This window comes from Bufo bufo, chromosome 2 (genome assembly GCF_905171765.1).
Source record: "Bufo bufo chromosome 2, aBufBuf1.1, whole genome shotgun sequence".
Taxonomy (NCBI): domain Eukaryota; kingdom Metazoa; phylum Chordata; class Amphibia; order Anura; family Bufonidae; genus Bufo; species Bufo bufo.
This window is the reverse complement of record NC_053390.1, coordinates 340,110,382-340,131,185: the sequence shown is the minus strand read 5'-3', so window position 1 is coordinate 340,131,185 and position 20,804 is coordinate 340,110,382.

The window sequence follows — 20,804 nt, the reverse complement described above, 5'->3', positions numbered from 1 at the left end:
CTGAGTCATTTTGAGGGCACACCAAATTTACACTGTTATACAAGCTGTACACTGACTACTTTACATTGTATCAAAGTATCATATCTTCATTGTTGTCCCATGAGAAAATATAATAAAATATTTACAAAAAATGTGAGGGGCGTACTTGATTACTTGATAAAAAGTCAGGGACAGAATAACAATTCACATGTATACAGACTGCTAAACTGCACAAAATCATTTAAGGAGACAGAAACCAGCCTTTTTCTTTCCAAAAACCTATTAAAATTTTCCACAGTTAATGTGTGCAAAATTGCATATTCTAGCAGAATTCCACCGGCAGCATATATTTTGCCGCAGAAATTTCCCCAAATCTTTCCTCCAACAGTTGGCAGTGTATATTTTGGCCTTAGAGATTGCCCTTTTCCAAAAACCTGTTGCAAAAATTTCACTGTTTATAAGTAGTGATGGCCAGTTCGCAGTGTTCGCCGACTAACACATGCGATCTGCCATCTTTATTCCCAAGCCCGGCGATGCAGAGGTAAGTCCTTACCTGTGCCTGTGCCGCGAGCCGCACTGAAACACATGCGGTCACCGGGAGCAGGCCCAAACAACACTGTGCACCTTCACTCCTCATGTTTCCTATGCAAGCTCTTCCATCTCCTTTCTGATTGGCAGGGCCAGGTTCCTGCATAGTCATCTTTCCTGGCATTGTGCCTGGTTTAACAGATTCCCTTTAAGTGTACATTGTTTATCATCATTGTATGTGTGTTATAACTGTGTGCAGTTTTATTTTGTTATTACAGTGTTTATAGTGAGTGTACTGGGCACCTCAGTATTAATTATCCCTATACTATGACATTATTGTGCTCATTACCTCTTTACTGTCACAAAGTCACATTCTGTGTTATATTAGGTTACTGGGTTTATTAGGTCATCAATGAGGTCAAACTTATCCCTATCCCTATTCTGTGACATTATCCCTGCTCTGTGAAATCACAGCGTGCATTATTCTAACGCTGTGACATCACTGTATGCAACAAGGGTTTCCTATAAATTCACATGTTTATTATTTGTTTGCTGTTATTCCTGTCTGTGACCCACGGATAAAGGCATAATGAAAAATATTGTGAGTAATAAAACTACTATTCCTGTACTGGTGATTTTGTTCTTGCCATGAATTCTTTATCTTTATTAACATTATGCTATCACATCACTAACCCATGGAATGACTATGATAACAGATCAGGGGAGGACATACCGCCTGTTTAGCCGGTTCGGGGAAACGCTCATCTCTCTATATTCATCTGTATGGCAGTCCTTAGGACGGCGATACAGATGGATGCTGCCACGGGGCAGGGGAGATGCGTCTACCTTCCCCAGTCCTCTCATAGGCTGCAGGCCTAGTGCCTGTAGCCTATCAGAGGCCGGGGCATGTGGCGCAATGACGTCATCACGCCGCCTGAGCAGGAGAGCGGGACACAGGCCGGAAGAGGCCTGCATCGCATCGCTGAAAACGGCAAGGAGGTAAGTTTGTGAGTTTATTTTTTTTATTTACACTTTACTAGGGGCCCTATCTGGCACTCATGGGGGCATCTACTGGGGGCCCTATCTTATGTACTGGCACACAGAGGGGGCACTATGGAGGAGGAGGAGCACTATGGGGGCCCTATTTTAAATACTGACACACATGGGGGGCACTATGGAGGGGGGAGTACTATTGGGGCCCTATTTTATATACTGGCACACATGGGGGGCAAAAAGGAGGGGGAGGAGCACTATGGGGGGCCCTATATTAGTTACTGGCACACATGGAGGGCACTTTCTTATATACTGGCACACATGGGGGGCACTATGGAGGGGGAGGAGCACTATGGGGACCCTATCTTATATACTGGCACACATAGAGGGCACTATGGAGAAGGGGGGAGAGGAGCACTATGGGGACCCTATCTTATATACTGGCACACATAGAGGGCACTATGGAGAAGGGGGGAGAGGAGCACTATGGGGACATCTTCTGGAGCTCTATCTTATATGCTAGCACACATGGGGGGCACTATGGAGAAGGGGGAGCACTATGAGGGCATCTATCTTATATACTGGCACACATTATGGGGGCATTTTATACTGGCACATTGTCAGGCACCATGGGGACAAGGGGAGGCGCACAATATAGGAGTATTTTATACTGGTGCAAATTATAAGGCACTATGGGGACGTTGGCTCAACTGGGGGCACTAAGAGGGTTTTCTGGGCACACAGTAGGGGGCATTGGCACACATTATGAGGGTACTATGGGGACATTGGCTCTACAGGGGGCACTAAGAGGAGGTAGTTTTTATACTGCCACACAACAGGGCATTTTTATGTACTGGCGCACATTATAAGGGGGCAATTTTCTACTGTTACACATTATAAAGAGAATTATTACTACCGGGCGCATTATGGTGGGCTTTATTACAGTTGAGGAACTTGAATACTAGTATGAGCACTATGGGAGCATTATTACTTCTGAACACAATGGGGACATTATTACTATAGGGGCACTATTACTACTACTTGTTGTTTGGTAGATAATTATTTCGATTGGTGGGACTTTGGGGAGCACTGTTACTGTGGGGGGCACCCTGGCACAGTATCAGCTTAGCACAATTATTTTTGGGGAACATTATGTTTACACTATTAGTGTCAGTGACACTGTTTCCTGGGCGCAGTTATTTTTTAGGCTACTGTGTGCCAATAATTATTGAAGGGGAACTATCTGTGTGTAACTAGTATATGGAGCACAGCAGGCACAATATTAGAGGTGGCAGGATGGGGTGTTCAGAAGGTGGGAGGATGATGGAAAAGTAGAAAACTAAAATGTCTGTCAAACTCTGCAGAGAGAAGAGATGGCTGAAAGAAATCATCATGGTGGTCTGATCTGAATGGAGAAGATGAGGACAGAGAACTTCTACATGAAAGAAGACGTCACTGGATGGAAGAGGTATGTGGACCTGTATTAGGCTACCCCATTTACATCTGAGTTAGTGATTCTGGCAGGCTCTTTGAGCAGAGAACAGCCTCCGGAATGCTCCAGCACTGCTGGATGCAGACAGAAAGCCCGCCGGCCCCATTAACTATAATGGGGTCTGGCAGAGATCCGGCCACAATCTGGCAAAAATGCTGAGGATCAGCGGGACACAAACCGCTTCATGCCTGAGTTTATGTATGGCCAATTCCATGCATTCTCTGCCGGATCAGGTAGCCGGAACGTAGTGCCACAGGTGTGAAAGTAGCCTTAACCTGTATGTTTTGTATTGCTATAAGTAATGTTAGGACGGAATAGGTTATGTTGAGAATTTGGCATAGGGGGGGCAGGCACATTCTTTGCACAGGGGCCCTCTGCTGCCTGTGTCCGCCCCTGTAGCAGATATTATTTAAATTCTATGACACAAATGTAAGAATTATTTATGTAGTGACATTTTTAGTGCATATCAGAGATTCTGAGGTTTTATCTACGTACACCTAGGAACTGATAACTGAGTTGTCCAATGGTTCCTCTGCCACATAACAGGATATTTGCAGGGCTGTATATGCTGCTTTTCATTGGAGGTCCAGTGCTGATTGGTGGAGCAGCACGCTTCTCTCTACTCTGCTGCTCCATCTGCATACTGGTACCTGCATTTATGGGATATTTACGGCATATCTTGTGGTGATTACATACTGTAAATGTCTGGATGATAATACCCTCTAAAGCTCAGTTCACTCAAACCAGGAGGAGTGCAGGTTTCTGGCCATAATCAGGGGCGGATTGGCCAAAGACCTCACAGGAAAACTTCCCTGTGGGCCGATGCCCAGGGGGCCATCAGTCAGGTAAGTTAAGATCTGGTGCTCCGCTTCTGACTCTTGAATTTTACTGTATTGCCATCCTGAGGCAACTGTAGTAGTAGAACAGAACATGGCAGCTAGTGCTGGCCACCACAGGGGGCAGTTACTGGGGAGGTATTCTGTGCTTCTTGGACATTATTTTGTGATTCACTGTGGTATTTGGTTCTGCTGGGGCAGTATATTGTGCTGCACTATGGTATTTGGTTCTGCTGGGGCAGTATATTGTGCTGCACTGTGGTATTTGGCTCTACTGCGATGGTATTATGTGCCGCTATATGGTAAACCTGGCCCTGAAGACTTGTGTTGGCCCTGCCTTCTGTCAATTTCGACCTGCCTACAACATGGGGCCACTCTTAGTTTTTTCCATGGACATTTTAAGTTCCCAGTCTTCCCTCTACCATAATACAGATGCTGACGTGCTCGCTCCTTAATTCACCAAGCCGGGCAGGAGTACTGTGCACAGTGGTGTGAGTCTGGGGTCCTAATTAGGACTCAGGCACATGGCTGTTGCCCAGCCGTGCCCGTATTGAGGCCCGCAAACATTGGGTCCGCAATATATGGGCACCGGACGTGTGCACACCGCATCATGGATGAATGGGTGTGAATGGGTCTGCAATGTGGAAGGTGCGGTGCCTAACGGAGGCACGGAAACCCACAAAAGCACTAGGAAGTGCTTCCGTGGGGTTTCTTTCTGTGCCTCCACACCAAGTTACATTTTTTTGTGGTTCAGACAGTTCACAGGCCCATTCAAGTTGAATGGGTCTGGATCCGTCTACGGCAGTCGCATGGATGTTGCCCATGCATTGGGGACCACAAATTGCGGTCCCCAATGCACGGAACAGCCGAACAACGGTCGTGTGGATGAGGCTTTAATTTGAGGTTGTCAGATCTAGCTTGATTTTCAGTTATGATAATATTTTGTATTTAATTTCCAGTGGCACAGTATTGAGGGGGAAAAAATGGTTTCTCTGAATAGTGAGTTTTAAAAAAATTATACATTTCTGATGTGTCCCTTTATTAAAATGTCCATGTGAAAATTGTCCTTTTATGTGGAATATGAAATATATAGGAATATGTGCAGTCATTACAGGGAAAATAAAAGCTGCACACACACTGAAATTACAGGTGTTTCTGATGTAAAACCTATAATCAAATTAAATTAAAAAGACTGGAAGATTTTTTTTTCTTTAAAGAGCTAATATGTGCTGCAAATAAAGAACACTGAATTTTGGATAAAGAGAAATGCAGTAGATGAATTATTTATGCAGCCTCAGAGCATGATATTGACAAATGCTTGGTGACTGTAGGAATAAAAGAACAATCTTGTGGTTTATCGTCAGCGTTCAAATCAATACTGGAGCATCCTGCAAAGTATACAATCAATGAAGAGAGGGCATGTTTCCATAGTCTTCTTTCAGTAGCAAAAATATAATATGCTCTGCTAAGAAATAAACATATAAAATTGCTATAAAAAAAAATCTGTGATTTTAAAGTAATCCCGACAGCAATACAATACATTGTATTTGAAGCAGACCATTTTTAAAGCCCTTTTTTTTCAGAAAGGCATCAGTGAAAAAAAAGATCTGTTAAAACGGACCGTTTTGCCATTTTCAGCAGATGTTTTTTTCACGAGTGAATGTGGTCTTACCATATACACAATTTCTTCAGCTGAACTCTGTTAAATAAATAAGGGACAATACTGATTAAGGCCTCATGCACACGGCCGTTGTGGTCCCCGATGCACAGGCAACGTCCGTGTGGCGGCCGGGACGGATCGCGACTAGGGATGAGCGAACCCGAACTGTATAGTTCGGGTTCGTACCGAATTTTGGGGTGTCCGTGACACGGACCCGAACCCGAACATTTTCGTAAAAGTCCGTGTTCGGGTTCGGTGTTCGGCGCTTTCTTGGCGCTTTTTGAAAGGCTGCAAAGCAGCCAATCAACAAGCGTCATACTACTTGGCCCAAGAGGCCATCACAGCCATGCCTACTATTGGCATGGCTGTGATTGGCCAGTGCACCATGTGACCCAGCCTCTATTTAAGCTGGAGTCACGTAGCGCCGCACGTCACTCTGCTATGATCAGTATATGGGGAGGTTGCAGCTGCGACGTTAGGGCGAGATTAGGCAGATTAACTCCTCCAAAAGACTTGATTCTGTGATCGATCTGCAGCTGTGGATCATTGAAGTGCTATTATTGACTTGCTCACTTTTTTGAGGCTGCCCAGAGCGTTTTTAGATCACTTTTTTTCTGGGGTGATCGGCGGCCATTTTGTGACTTGTGGTGCGCCAGCACGAGCTATCACCAAGTGTATTTAACCATCGATAGTGTGGTTATTTTGTGCTATATCCTACATCAGCTGCAGGCTGAGCCTGTGTCACCCAAGTGCATTTAACCATCAACAGTCTGATTATTTTTTGGCCATATACTACATCAGCTGCAGGCTGAGCCTGTGTCACCCAAGTGCATTTAACCATCAACAGTGTGGTTATTTTTTGGCCATATATTACATCAGGGGCAAGTTGAGCTTGTCACCCAGCGCCTAAAAAATAGACCTGACATTTTTATTCAACCAAATCTGCACAGTTTTAGCTGGTCAAGTTATTTGTAGTGACCGTAAAAGCAGACTTTTTGTTCTGGGTTGAAAAAGCATTCCCAAATTTGCCATTCTGAAAATAACTAGTTTGTGGTATTTGAGGCCTACTTGAAATCTATCCCAAAAAGAAAATCTTACATTGAAGGTATTGATAGTGTGATTCAGAAAAACCTAAGACACACGCTAGCGTGCTGATAGAAGTGTCATTCTGTGATTAAACCTATAACTGTCACACAGCGCAAAAAAAAAACAGGTCTCACATCTCTATTCAACCAAATCTGCACAGTTTTAGCTGGTCAAGTTATTTGTAGTGACCGTAAAAGCAGACTTTTTGTTCTGGGTTGAAAAAGCATTCCCAAATTTGCCATTCTCAAAATTACTAGTTTGTGGTATTTGAGGCCTACTTGAAATCTATCCCAAAAAGAAAATCTTACATTGAAGTTATTGATAGTATCATTCAGAAAAACCTAAGACACACGCTAGCGTGCTGATAGAAGTGTCATTCTGTGATTAAACCTATAACTGTCACACAGCGCAAAAAAAAAACAGGTCTCACATCTCTATTCAACCAAATCTGCACAGTTTTAGCTGGTCAAGTTATTTGTAGTGACCGTAAAAGCAGACTTTTTGTTCTGGGTTGAAAAAGCATTCCCAAATTTGCCATTCTCAAAATTGTTGTGAACGGGAACAATGAGGAAAACATCTAATAAGGGACGCGGACGTGGACATGGTCGTGGTGGTGTTAGTGTACCCTCTGGTGCTGGGAGAGGACGTGGCCGTTCTGCCACAGCCACCCGTCCTAGTAAACCAACTACCTCAGGTCCCAGTAGCCAGCAGAATTTACAGCGATATGTGGTGGGGCCCAATGCCGTTCTAAGGATAGTAAGGCCTGAGCAGGTGCAGGCATTAGTCAATTGGGTGGCCGACAGTGGATCCAGCACGTTCACATTATCTCCCACCCAGTCTTCTGCAGAAAGCGCATAGATGGCGCATGAAAACCAAGCCCATCGGTCTGTCACATCACCCCCATGCATATCAGGGAAACTGTCTGAGCCTCAAGTTATGCAGCAGTCTCTTATGCTGTTTGAAGACTCTGCTGCCAGGGTTTCCCAAGGGCATCCACCTAGCCCTTCCCCAGGGGTGGAAGAGATAGAATGCACTAACGCACAACCACTTATTTTTCCTGATGATGAGGACATGGGAATACCACCTCAGCACGTCTCTGATGATGACGAAACACAGGTGCCAACTGCTGCGTCTTTCTGCAGTGTGCAGACTGAACAGGAGGTCAGGGGTCAAGACTGGGTGGAAGACGATGCAGGGGACGATGAGGTCCTAGACCCCACATGAAATGAAGGTCGTGCCACTGACTTTCACAGTTCGGAGGAAGAGGCAGTGGTGAGACCGAGCCAACAGCGTAGCAAAAGAGGGAGCAGTGGGCAAAATCAGAACACCCGCCGCCAAGAGACTTCGCCTGCTACTGACCGCCGCCATCTGGGACCGAGCACCCCAAAGGCAGCTTCAAGGAGTTCCCTGGCATGGCACTTCTTCAAACAATGTGCTGACGACAAGACCCGAGTGGTTTGCACGCTGTGCCATCAGAGCCTGAAGCGAGGCATTAACGTTCTGAACCTTAGCACAACCTGCATGACCAGGCACCTGCATGCAAAGCATGAACTGCAGTGGAGTAAACACCTTAAAAACAAGGAAGTCACTCAGGCTCCCCCTGCTGCCTCTTCTGCTGCTGCCGCCTCGGCCTCTTCTGCTGCTGCCTCGGCTTCTTCTGCTGCCGCCGCCTCGGCCTCTTCCTCTGCATCTGGAGGAACGTTGGCACCTGCCGCCCAGCAAACATGGGATGTACCACCAACACCACCACCTGCGTCACCAAGCATCTCAACCATGTCACACGGCAGCGTTCAGCTCTCCATCTCACAAACATTTGAAAGCGTAAATTCCCACCTAGCCACCCTCGATCCCTGGCCCTGAATGCCAGCATTTCTAAACTACTGGCCTATGAAATGCTGTCATTTAGGCTGGTGGACACACACAGCTTCAAACAGCTCATGTCACTTGCTGTCCCACAGTATGTTGTTCCCAGCTGCCACTACTTCTCCAAGAGAGCCGTGCCTTCCCTGCACAACCAAGTGTCCGATAAAATCAAGTGTGCACTGCGCAACGCCATCTGTGGCAAGGTCCACCTAACCACAGATACGTGGACCAGTAAGCACGGCCAGGGACGCTATATCTCCCTAACTGCACACTGGGTAAATGTAGTGGCGGCTGGGCCCCAGGCGGAGCGCTGTTTGGCGCACGTCCTTCCGCCGCCAAGGATCGCAGGGCAACATTCTTTGCCTCCTGTCTCCTCCTCCTCCTCCTACTAAGCTTCCTCCTCCTCTTCTTCCACCTGCTCATCCAGTCAGCCACACACCTTCACCACCAACTTCAGCACAGCCCGGGGTAAACGTCAGCAGGCCATTCTGAAACTTATATGTTTGGGGGACAGGCCCCACACCGCACAGGAGTTGTGGCGGGGTATAGAACAACAGACCGATGAGTGGTTGCTGCCGGTGAGCCTCAAGCCCGGACTGGTGGTGTGCGATAATGGGCGAAATCTCGTTGCAGCTCTGGGACTAGCCGGTTTGACGCACATCCCTTGCCTGGCGCATGTGCTGAATTTGGTGGTGCAGAAGTTCATTCGCAACTACCCCGACATGTCAGAGCTGCTGCATAAAGTGCGGGCCGTCTGTTCGCGCTTCCGGCGTTCACACCCTGCCGCTTCTCGCCTGTCTGCGCTACAGCGTAACTTCGGCCTTCCCGCTCACCGCCTCATATGCGACGTACCCACCAGGTGGAACTCCACCTTGCATATGCTGGACAGACTGTGCGAGCAGCAGCAGGCCATAGTGGAGTTTCAGCTGCAGCACGCACGGGTCAGTCGCACTGCGGATCAGACACACTTCACCACCAATGACTGGGCCTCCATGCGAGACCTGTGTGCCCTGTTGCGCAGTTTCGAGTACTCCACCAACATGGCCAGTGGCGATGACGCCGTTATCAGCGTTACAATACCACTTCTATGTCTCCTTGAGAAAACACTTAGGGCGATGATGGAAGAGGAGGTGGCCCAGGAGGAAGAGGAGGAAGAGGGGTCATTTTTAGCACTTTCAGGCCAGTCTCTTCGAAGTGACTCAGAGGGAGGTTTTTTGCAACACCAGAGGCCAGGTACAAATGTGGCCAGACAGGGCCCACTACTGGAGGACGAGGAGGACGAGGATGAGGAGGAGGTGGAGGAGGATGAGGATGAAGCATGTTCACAGCGGGGTGGCACCCAAAGCAGCTCGGGCCCATCACTGGTGCGTGGCTGGGGGGAAACACAGGACGATACGCCTCCCACAGAGGACAGCTTGTCCTTACCTCTGGGCAGCCTGGCACACATGAGCGACTACATGCTGCAGTGCCTGCGCAACGACAGCAGAGTTGCCCACATTTTAACGTGTGCGGACTACTGGGTTGCCACCTTGCTGGATCCCCGGTACAAAGACAATGTGCCCACCTTACTTCCTACACTGGAGCGTGATAGGAAGATGCGCGAGTAGAAACGCACGTTGGTAGACGCGCTACTGAGAGCATTCCCAAATGTCACAGGGGAACAAGTGGAAGCCCAAGGCGAAGGCAGAGGAGGAGCAAGAGGTCGCCAACGCAGCTGTGTCACGGCCAGCTCCTCTGAGGGCAGGGTTAGCATGGCAGAGATGTGGAAAAGTTTTGTCACCACGCCACAGCTAAGTGCACCACCACCTGATACGGAACGTGTTAGCAGGAGGCAACATTTCACTAACATGGTGGAACAGTACCTGTGCACACCCCTCCACGTACTGACTGATGGTTCGGCCCCATTCAACTTCTGGGTCTCCAAATTGTCCACGTGGCCAGAGCTAGCCTTTTATGCCTTGGAGGTGCTGGCCTGCCCGGCGGCCAGCGTTTTGTCTGAACGTGTATTCAGCACGGCAGGGGGCGTCATTACAGACAAACGCAGCCGCCTGTCTACAGCTAATGTGGACAAGCTGACGTTCATAAAAATGAACCAGGCATGGATCCCACAGGACCTGTCCATCCCTTGTGCAGATTAGATATTAACTACCTCCCCTTAACAATATATTATTCTACTCCAGGGCACTTCCTCATTCAATACTATTTTTAATTTCATTTTACCATTATATTGCGGGGCAACCCAAAGTTGAATGAACCTCTCCTCTGTCTGGGTGCCGGGGCCTAAATGTGTGACAGTGGCCTGTTCCAGTGGTGGGTGACGTGAAGCCTGATTCTCTGCTATGACATGAAGACTTATTCTGTGCTGACATGAAGCCAGATTCTCTGTTACGCGACCTCTCTCCTCTGCCTGGGTGCCTGGGCCTAAATATGTGACAGTGGCCTGTTCCAGTGGTGGGTAACGTGAAGCCTGATTCTCTGCTATGACATGAAGACAGATTCTGTGCTGACATCAGGCCAGATTCTCTGTTACGGGACCTCTCTCCTCTGTCTGGGTGCCGGGGCCTAAATATGTGACAGTGGCTTGTTCCAGTGGTGGGTGACGTGAAGCCTGATTCTCTGCTATGACATGAAGACAGATTCTGTGCTGACATAAGGCCAGATTCTCTGTTACGGGACCTCTCTCCTCTGCCTGGGTGCCTGGGCCTAAATATGTGACAGTGGCCTGTTCCAGTGGTGGGTGACGTGAAGCCTGATTCTCTGCTATGACATGAAGACAGATTCTGTGCTGACATCAGGCCAGATTCTCTGTTACGGAACCTCTCTCCTCTGCCTGGGTGCCTGGGCCTAAATGTGTGACAGTGGCCTGTTCCAGTGGTGGGTGACGTGAAGCCTGATTCTCTGCTATGACATGAATACAGATTCTGCGCTGACATAAGGCCAGATTCTCTGTTACGGGACCGCTCTCCTCTGTCTGGGTGCCGGGGCCTAAATGTGTGACAGTGGCCTGTTCCAGTGGTGGGTGATGTGAAGCTTGATTCTCTGCTATGACATGAAGACAGATTCTGCGCTGACATAAGGCCAGATTCTCTGTTACGGGACCGCTCTCCTCTGTCTGGGTGCCGGGGCCTAAATGTGTGACAGTGGCCTGTTCCAGTGGTGGGTGACGTGAAGCCTGATTCTCTGCTATGACATGAAGACAGATTCTGTGCTGACATGAAGCCAGATTCTCTGCTATGGCATGAAGAGACTGATTCTGTGCTGACATGAAGCCAGATTCTTTGCAATGGCATGAAGAGACTGATTCTCTGCTGACGTGAAACCAGATTCTCTGCTATGGGACCTCTGTCCAATTGATATTGGGTCATTTATTTTTTTTTATTTTTTTTTTAAATTCATTTCCCTATCCACATTTGTTTGCAGGGGATTTACCTACATGTTGCTGCCTTTTGCAGCCCTCTAGCTCTTTCCTGGGCTGTTTTACAGCCTTTTTAGTGCCGAAAAGTTCGGGTCCCCATTGACTTCAATGAGGTTCGGGTTCGGGACGAAGTTCGGATCGGGTTCGGATCCCGAACCCGAACATTTCTGGGAAGTTCGGCCGAACTTCTTGAACCCGAACATCCAGGTGTTCGCTCAACTCTAATCGCGACCCATTCAACTTGAATGGATCTGTGATCCGTCTGCACCGCAAAAAAATAGAACATGTTCAAGTGAATGGGTCCGCATTCGTTCTGCGGGGAGCACACGGCCGGTGCCCGCATATTGCAGACCCGCTGTTGGCAGGCCACAATATGGCCACGGCCGGGCAACGGCCGTGTGCATGAGGCCTAATGTGGTGGATTTTTATTTTCGGAGGATCCCCTGTGAATGAGGTGACAGAATTTTCTGAATTACTGTATATTTCATGTCCAATTTGGAAAATTTTTGTTCAAATCAATTCTACATGATTTGAATATTCTCCAATTGGCTTGATAATTAGTATATGACACTCTGAGGTTTCCTAGGACTTTTTGTTATCTCTTTTTTTATGAATGTTTTCTCCCCAATCCGCAGCCTTTTAAGCTCGTGAACGCAATGACAAATACTGTCACAAATAATATCACAGTGACACAGACATACAGTGGGGCAAAAAAGTATTTAGTCAGCCACCAATTGTGCAAGTTCTCCCACTTAAAAAGATGAGAGAGGCCTGTCATTTTCATCATAGGTACACTTCAACTATGAGAGACAGAATAGGGGGAAAGAATACAGGAAATCACATTGTAGGATTTCTAATGAATTAATTGGTATTTTCCTCGGTAAAATAAGTATTTGGTCACCTACAAATAAGCAAGATTTCTGGCTCTCACAGACCTGTAACTTCTTCTTTAAGAGGCTCTTCTGTCCTCCACTCGTTACCTGTATTAATGGCACCTGTTTGAACTTGTTATCAGTATAAAAGACACCTGTCCACAACCTCAAACAGTCACACTCCAAACTCCACTATGGCCAAGACCAAAGAGCTTTCGAAGGACACCAGAAACAAAATTGTAGACCTGCACCAGGCTGGGAAGACTAAATCTGCAATAGGCAAGCAGCTTGGTGTGAAGAAATCAACTGTGGAAGAAATTATTAGAAAATGGAAGACATACAAGACCACTGATCTCCCTCGATCTGGGGCTACACGCAAGATCTCACCACGTGGGGTCAAAATGATCACAAGAATGGTGAGAAAAAATCCCAGAACCACACAGGGGGATCTAGTGAATGACCTGCAGAGAGCTGGGACCAAAGTAACAAAGGCTACCATCAGTAACACACTATGCCGACAGGGACTCAAATCCTGCAGTGCCAGCCGTATCCCTCTGCTTAGGTCAGTACATGTCCGGGCCCGTCTGAAGTTTGCTAGGGAGCATTTGGATGATCCAGAAGAGGATTGGGAGAATGTCATATGGTCATATGAAACCAAAGTAGAACTTTTTGGTAAAAACTCAACTCGTCGTGTTTGGAGGAGAAAGAATGCTAAGTTGCATCCAAAGAACACCATACCTACTGTGAAGCATGGGGTGGAAACATCATGCTTTGGGGCTGTTTTTCTGCAAAGGGACCAGGACGACTGATCCGTGTAAAGGAAAGAATGAACGGGGTCATGTATCATGAGATTTTGAGTGAAAACCTCCTTCCATCAGCAAGGGCATTGAAGATGAAACGTGGCTGGGTCTTTCAGCATGACAATGATCCCAAACACACCGCCCGGGCAACAAAGGAGTGGCTTCGTAAGAAGCATTTTAAGGTCCTGTAGTGGCCTAGCCAGTCTCCAGATCTTAACTCCATATAAAACCTTTGGAGGGAGTTGAAAGTCCATGTTGCCCAGCGACAGCCCCAAAACATCACTGCTCTAGAGGAGATCTGCATGGAGGAATGGGCCAAAATACCATTAACAGTGTGTGAAAACCTTGTGAAGACTTATAGAAAACATTTGACCTTTGTCATTGCCAACAAAAGGTATATAACAAAGTATTGAGATGAACTTTTGTTATTGACCAAATACTTATTTTCCACCATAATTTGCAAATAAATTCTTTAAAAATCAGACAATGTGATTTTCTGGATTTTTTTTCTCAATATGTCTCTCATAGTTTAAGGGTATACCTATGATGGAAATTACAGGCCTCTCTCATCTTTTTAAGTGGGAGAACTTGCACAATTGATGGCTGACTAAATACTTTTTTGCCCCACTGTATATAGCTGTAGGTAAATGTATGGTTAGTGGTGTTAACAGCATGGTCAAAAACACACTGCGCAGTCGCATGTGTTTTTTCTTGTTAGAAACCTTCCAAAAATTGTCCCTTATTAGGGGGCAGATGGAGTTTAAACACACAATGTCTTATGGGGAAAAAAAGTGGCTGGTTGGGACCAGGCATAAAAAATGATGCCTTAGCAGGGGCAGATCCCTATCCAGAGGTCGAACAAAATTTTTTCCAGAAGAGTAAAAATATTCCTCTTAACATTTTTGAGGATAATTTTTAGCTGTTGAGCAGTATGAAAGTTGCAGTAATTTAAATAAGTACTTCATAGTCCAACATAACATTAAGGGGTTGTTCCCATGTGCATTGGAGGCTCTGTCACAGAGTCTGTCAAAAAGACCAGACAAAAAAGCCTTGCATGCAGGACTTGTAAAAATCCCGAACGGAAACTAAACATACTCCATTATAGTTAATGCAGTCTGTTCAGCTCCGTTTGGGTCAGTTATGTGCTCTATCCGGCACTTGTTATTTTTGCTTCTCTAACGGAGCAGAACAGCAGAAATAAATAGCGGTGGTGTGAACATGGCCTAAGAGGTTGGTATTTATGCGGGGGAATCATTACTAATCTAAATAACATCTCTCCCCTCCAACATACAGTCCCATGTAAATAACATCCCACTCTCTCTCAAGCTCGTCCAACATATAGTCCCATATAAATAACATCATGCCCTCAGTCCAGACCCTCCAACATGTAAATAACATCACTCCCTCCAACATACAGTCCCATGTATATAACATCACCCCCTTTCTCCAGCATAGGGTTCATAAGTCCCTGGCAGGGTCTGGAGTGAATGCACAGCAGGCTATTATAGCCAAGTGATAACGTGCAGACCAATATACTGTATCTGACTCCCCTGTACTTTATCACTGGCATTAAGACACAAGTCAGACAGGTCATAAAAGTAAATGCTCAAATGACAGAAAGAATGCGTAGGCCGCAACAGCATTTTGGTTACAGGTGGCATACAGCTACACAGAGATCCATAGGTGCTACAGGCAACTTTGGGTGCTCTGACTCCATTAGCACTGGGACCCTTTCCTTGTCTACATCAGTGGATCCTATGACAACATACACACACATATGACCTGTAACATCTGAGTGAACCAGTGCTATGGAGAGTCACTAGCTCCAGCCTATGACTGCTCAAGTACTGCAGAGAGGCCTGGGAGCCACAGCAGAGCACAAGCCTTTCCGCCACATCAGAACACTAGTGCCAGGGGCATTTCCCTTCTTTCTTATCAAAACATACACACACTGGAGGCTGCAAAGGTTTGGTTTAAGATACTAAATAACCCTTTCTACCCCGGGCCAGTTTTCACCTTCCTGCCCAGGCCATTTTTTTTGCAAATCCGACATGTGTCACTTTATGTGGTAATAACTTTAAAACGCTTTTACTTATCCAAGCCATTCTGAGACAGTTTATTCGTCACATATTGTACTTCATAACAGTCGTAATATTGAGTCAAAAAATGTCATTTTTATTTATTAAAAAAACAACAAATTTACCAAAAATGTGGAAAAATTTCCAAATTTCAATTTCTCTACCTTTATAATAGATAGTAATAACTCCAAAAATAGTTATTAGGCCTCCTGCACACGAACATGTTCTGCCCGTTGCCGTATTGCGGACCGCATTTGCACGGGCGCCGTTCCGTGAGCATCCTGCATCACAGATGCGGACCCATTGAAGTGAATCCGGAGATGCGGAATGGTGCGGAACTGAAGCACGTAACGGAACCACGGAGAGCTTCCGTGGGGTTTCGTCCCGAACTTCCGTTCCGCAAAAAGATAGAACATATCCTATCTTTTTGCGGAAAGGGCGGATCGCGGACCCATTAAAGTGAATGGGTCCGCGATCCGCTGCGGCTGCCCTACGGTCGGTGTTCGTGTATTGTGGCCCGTAATTTGCGCCACGGGGCACACACATATGTCTACTTCATGTTTGGATCATTTTGTGAATGCCATTTTATATTTTGGGGACGTTAGAAGGCTTAGAAGTTTAGAAACAAATCTTGAATTTTTCAGAAAATTTCCAAAACCCCTTTTTTAAAGACCAGTTCTGGTCTGAAGTCACTTTGTGAGGCTTACATAATAGAAACCACCCAAAAATGACCCCATTTTAGAAACTACACCCCTCAAGGTATTCAAAACTGATTTTACAAACTTTGTTAACCCTTTAGGTGTTCCACAAGAATTAAAGTAAAATGTAAATTTCAAAATTCAACTTCAAGATTTTCCTTTTTAATCAATTTTTTTCCGCTAACAAAGCAACTCCAAAAAAATTACCCCATTTTGGAAACTATGGGATAAGGTGGCAATTTTGTTGGTACTATTTTAGGGTACATATGATTTTTGGTTGCTCTATATTACACTTTTTGTGAGGCAAGGTAACAAAAAATAGCTGTTTTGGCACCATTTTTTTATTTTTTGTTATTTACAGTGTTCATCTGACAGGTTAAATCATGTGGTATTTTTATAGAGCAGGTTGTTACGGACCCAACAATACCAAATATGATATGGGCGACTGTCTTATGTAGGGGTTCATTTTTTTCAGTATGAGATGACGGTTAGATTGGTACTATTTTAGGGTGCATATGATCTTTTGATCGCTTGGTATTACACTTTTTGTGATGTAAGGTGACAAAAAATGGCTTTTTGACACACTGTTTATTTTTTTACGGTGTTCATCTGAGTGGTTAGGTTATGTGATATTTTTATACAGCAGGTTGGATGCGGAAATACCTAATATGTCTACTTTTATTTTTTTTTATTTCACTTTACCGTGTTTCCCCGAAAATAAGACATCCCCCGAAAATAAGACCTACTTCCAGTTTTTCCTCTTGCTGTAATATAAGGCATCTCCCCGATAATAAGGCCTCCCCGATAATAAGGCCTTCCCGATAATAAGGCCTCCCCGATAATAAGGCCTCCCCGATAATAAGGTCCTAGAAGCTACTGTAAGGCGTCTGACTCCTCTGGACCGTAGCGGCGGGCACCGCCGCACAGCTCACTGATTGGCCGCAGCGCAGCCAGAGCTGTTCAGGCAGTGCGAGGTCTCTTTTAATCAGAGAGCCCGCACCGCCGCCAGGACAAGCTGCCGCCTGCTGCTCTTTCTGCCCTGACGTAGTCTGGCTGACTCACATTTAGACAGTGAGTGAGTCGCGCAGGGCAGGAGTCGGGCACATTGTGTGGAATCTGGCCGGCACGGACACACAGGGGTGACTGAGGTAAGGGGGAGAAATGTCTGATAAAGTGGTTGGGGGATGTCTGGTGAAGGTGGGAGGGGGGAGAGACTAAATAATCCACTGTCCGCTGGCACAGGGGAGGGGGATCACTTAAAATGACACAGGGGGATCAGAGGGGGGAATCAAAATGACACAGGAGGATAAGAAAGGGGTACTAAAATGGCAATCCTCCCTCAGATTCTCCTGTGTCATTTTGATTCCCCCCCTCTGATCCCCCTGTGTCATGGAAAAATAAGACATCCCTGAAAATAAGACCTAGCGCATCTTTGGGAGCAAAAATTTATATAAGACACTGTCTTATTTTCGGGGAAACAGGGGTAGTACAATAATAGCAGTTTTGAAGCAAAAAATATTTTAGTGTCTCCATTGTCTGAGAGTGATAGCTTTTTTATTTTTTGACAGATTGTCTTAGGTAGGGTCTCATTTTTTGAGGGATGAGATGACGGTTTGATTGGTACTATTTTGGGGGGCATACGCCTTTTTGATCACTTGGTGTTGCAATTTTTGGGATGTAAGGTGACAAAAAATGGCTTTTTTGGCACTCTTTTTATTTTTATTTTTTTACGGTGTCCAACTGAGGGGTTAGGTTATGTCATATTTTTATACAGCAGGTTTTTATGGACGCGGCGATACCTAATATGTATACTTTTTTAAGTTTTACACAATAATAGCATTTTTGAAACAAAAAAAATATGTTTTAGTGTCTCTATAGTCTGAGAGCCAATTTTTTTATATTTTTTGGGTGATTGTCTTAGGTAGGGGCTCATTTTTTGCGGGATGAGGTGACTATTAGATTGGTACTATTTTGGGGTGCATACGCCTTTTTGATAGCTTGGTGTTGCACTTTTAGTGATGTAAGGTGACAGAGAAGATGGACAAGCTGTGGAGCGGTGCCCTACAGGACAGGTAAGTATTTTATTTCACTGGTGCTGGGGACATGGCTAGAAGGGGGAGATGGTGGCACTGGGGGGCAGATGATGACACTGAGGGGGAAGCTTATGGCACTGAGGGGGAAGCTTATGGCACTGAGGGGGAAGCTGATGGCACTGGGGGAAGCTGATGGCACTGGGGGGGAAGCTGATGGCACTGGGGAGGGGCAGCTGATGGAACCAAGGGGGCAGCTTATGGCATTAGGGGGGGGAATATGATGGCATTGAGGGGCAGCTGATGGCACTGGGGGGGAAGCTGATGGCACTGGGGGGAGAGCCTGATGGCACGGGGAGGCGGCTGATGACATGGGGGGCAGCAGATGGCACTAGGGGGGAGCAGCCTGATGCCACTGGGGGGGGGGCAGCCTGATGGCACTGGGGGGGAAGCCTGATGGCACGGGGGGGCTGATGGCATGGAGGAATCTGATGGCATAGAGAAGAAGCTGATGACACTGGGGGCTGATAAATTTTTATAAAGAAAAACGTTCTCTTAATTCATTTTTTGTTATTATAGTACTCGATTAATCATTGGATTAATCAATAGAATACTTGATTACAAAAATAGTGGATAGCTGCAGCCCTACTGTCCCACTCTCTCTCAGAAGGCTGATACCCTGGCCAAAGTGCTGATGGACCAAGGTCTTTGGCTCAGTTGTTGGACAACTTTCCCTGACTATCCTCATCTTACTATCTTCTTCTGGTAACTCATGCAGTCTGGCAGATTCTTCTACTAAATAATAGCCCCTACCTGCAGACCTTTAGCTCTGACAACTCTACCTTTATACAGTTTCTAACTGATCCAGAAACTTCTACTGGGAGTGGTAAAGCTGGAGAAGCATAGCCTAACAGAAACAATGTTGCAGTTCACGGCTTCCATAGACTTGTACTGTGCCTCAATACAAGTCAGCGGGAATGACTAAGCAGTTTCCAGACGTAAACTGTTTTTTTCTATCCAAAACTTAGCCCTGCATAGATTTATATGTAACCGTGGAAAATGACTAGCTTCTAAGTGCGCAGGTTGTAAAAGTCCCCCAGCTGGCTTTGCATTAACCCTTTCCATAGTGCAGTGCAAATATACAATGCAATACCAGTGTAAATGAACAGGATATATTACAATAAACATATAAAATGCAGTATAAAACAGTATAAGTGTCAACAACAGTATAAATCATAGTACAAGTTAACCCTTCAAAGTGCAATAATGTAGAGGGTTGAGGACTTTGCATAGCGGCAATAGAGGCAAATGTCCACAAACTTACATAATCCAAAGTACCTTGCTCCAGGGCACTACACTTACGAGGCACTGTGCCTGGTTTAACAGTGAATTACTGATGACAAGTAAAAATCTCCTTTCACCTGTTTTGTAAAGTTTTGTTGCGTTCTTAGTGGAAATGGTAGATCAACCCTTCTCATTGTTAAAACATCAGAACACCCCTAAATGACAAAAACATGGACTCAGTCTATAAATGAAGGGGGACATACAGACATGCTGATTACCATCTGGCAGTACGTTCTCTATCACGGGTTGAACATTTTTGCACTGTGTTACTATCTTTAAGAACCAATTAACCCCACACGGCAAGTGGCACGCAGAGTTACAGATGTCTGTATATCATATAGGCAATAGACCACCAATTACAAAGATGTACTACTTCTGTCCCAAGGCCTGCAATATGTTTTCCGGCAGGGTGTTCCTGTCACACGGAAGAATTAATGAGTTCTCATGATGTGTGCTGGCAGGAAAACAAAAAAGCTGAGAAAGTATTTCAGTGCAAGTAAAGTTTTCTGTACATAAGCATGGGGACATATTTGTTTTGAAGAGAACATTGAAGTGCCTCTCCCTGCTAAATAATAAATCTTTACATGTCATCATAAGGCCCCTTTCACGCGAGTGAGTTTTCCGCGCGGGTTCAATGTGTGAGGTGAACGCATAGCACCCGCACTGAATCCTGACCCATTTATTTCAATGGGTCTGTGTACATGAACTTTTTTTTTCACGGATCAGTTCTGCGTTGCATGAAAATCGCAGCATGTTCTATATTCTGCGTTTTTCACACAGGCCTGGCCCCATAGAAGTGAATGGAGCTGCGTGAAAAACGCATTGCATCCGCAAACAAGTGCGGGTGCGATGCGTTTTTCACTGATGGTTGCTAAGAGATGTTGTTTGTAAACATTCAGTTTTTTATCACGCGCGTGAAAAACGCATCAAAATGCATTGCACTCATGCGGAAAAACTGAACAACTGAACGCAACCGCAGACAAAACTGACTGAGCTTGGTTGCAAAATGGTGCGAGTTTCACTGAACGCACACCGTGAACGCATCCGGCCCAATCCGTCACGTTCATATGAAAGAGGCCTACATGTTCTTCCTATCTCATCTCACTAGCAGTTGGGGGGGGGGGGGCAGG